Genomic DNA, 1639 nt, shown 5'->3' on the forward strand with positions numbered 1-1639 from the left:
CATCCTAAGGCTTAGATCTAACAAGATTGGGTCTAACGGTGAATGACCAAATTCATTTGGTCATTCAAGGTCTATGGGAGCACTATTGTGTGGTTAGTAACCTAGGAATCACATGGTTGATATGATTGATTACATGAATTTACCTAATAAATGAAACTAGCTTGTTGAGCACACTCAAGCTGAAATTTCAAGAGTTAGGATCCTAGCTCACTAAGGGATTTGTGAAATATTGAGGGTTATTAATTTGGTAAAATAGTGAGAGCAATTTAAAATAAATTAAAACTCTTATATTTAAATTGAAATAAATTAAAGCAAATGAATAACATTTGTCACTCTCACTCTCAGGTTATATTAGTTATACTCTTAAAATCATGTCTAAAACCGATCTGCACAATATACTTACCGATAACAAATTGAATGGTTCAAACTTCACTGATTGGTTTCGCAACCTCAAAATTGTTTTGAAGTTCGAAAAGATAGGTATGTATTGGATACACTGATACCTGCTATTCCGACCGATGATGCTCCCATTGAAGAGATCGATGTTTATTAGAAGCATCGGTTCGATGATGAACATGTAGGATGCATCATACTTGCTTCAATGACACCAGAACTTCAGAGGCAACATGAGGAGTTCGATGCCTATTCTATCGATGCACACTTAAAAGAGTTGTTTGAAAAACAAACTCGATGCGAGCGCTATGAGATAGTGAAATTATTATTTCGCTGTAAGATGCAAGATGGTTCTTCTGTCATGACACATTGTGTCAAGATGATTGGTTAGATCACCAAGCTTTCCAACATTGGATTTGTGATGGACCATGAACTAAGTGTTGACTTAATTCTGACCTCCCTCCTAGAGAGTTATTCACAGTTCATTATGAACTACCAGATGAATGACTTAAATACCTCTCTTGAAGAGCTCGTGAACATGCTCAAGTCTGTTGAGCCCAACGTAAAGAAAGACAAGGTTGTGTCTACGCTTGTTATTAAGGGATCCAATAAGATGAAAGGGAAGTTTCCCAATCCCATAAATCCCAAGAAGAACAAGGGAGCGAAACCAACTCAAGCCAAAAAGAAGTAAATGAAGAAGCCCAAAGGGGAATGCCACTTCTGTGGTAAAGACGTGCATTGGAAAAGGAACTGCAAGGAGTACTTAGCTTCTCTCAAAAAGGGAAAGGGTGGTGCTTCAACCTCTGGTATGTTTTATATTGAAATCAATACAATATCATAGTCTAAGTCGTAGGTATTAGATACCGGATGTGGATCTCATATTTGTACAAATATGCAGGAACTAAGACATACTAGAGACTTGAAGAAAGGAGACATAAAATTGCGAGTAGGAAATGGAGCAATAGTTGCTGCACTCACAATTGGAGATTATGTTTTACATCTAGCATCTGGACTTGTAATAGAATTGAGGAAATGTTTATATGTTCATGAGATGTCTCGTAACATTATTTCTGTTAGTTGTCGTGTGGATGATGGTTTTAATGTTTCAATTAAAAACAATAGTTGTGAATTCTATAGAAATGGCATTTTCTATTTTTCAGGAATATCATTAAATGGGATTTATGTTTTGAATGATAAAGTTTATGTTTTCACAATTGATACTAAAAGACATAAGTTAGATAATTCA

This window comes from Euphorbia lathyris, chromosome 9 (genome assembly GCF_963576675.1).
Source record: "Euphorbia lathyris chromosome 9, ddEupLath1.1, whole genome shotgun sequence".
Taxonomy (NCBI): Eukaryota; Viridiplantae; Streptophyta; class Magnoliopsida; order Malpighiales; family Euphorbiaceae; genus Euphorbia; species Euphorbia lathyris.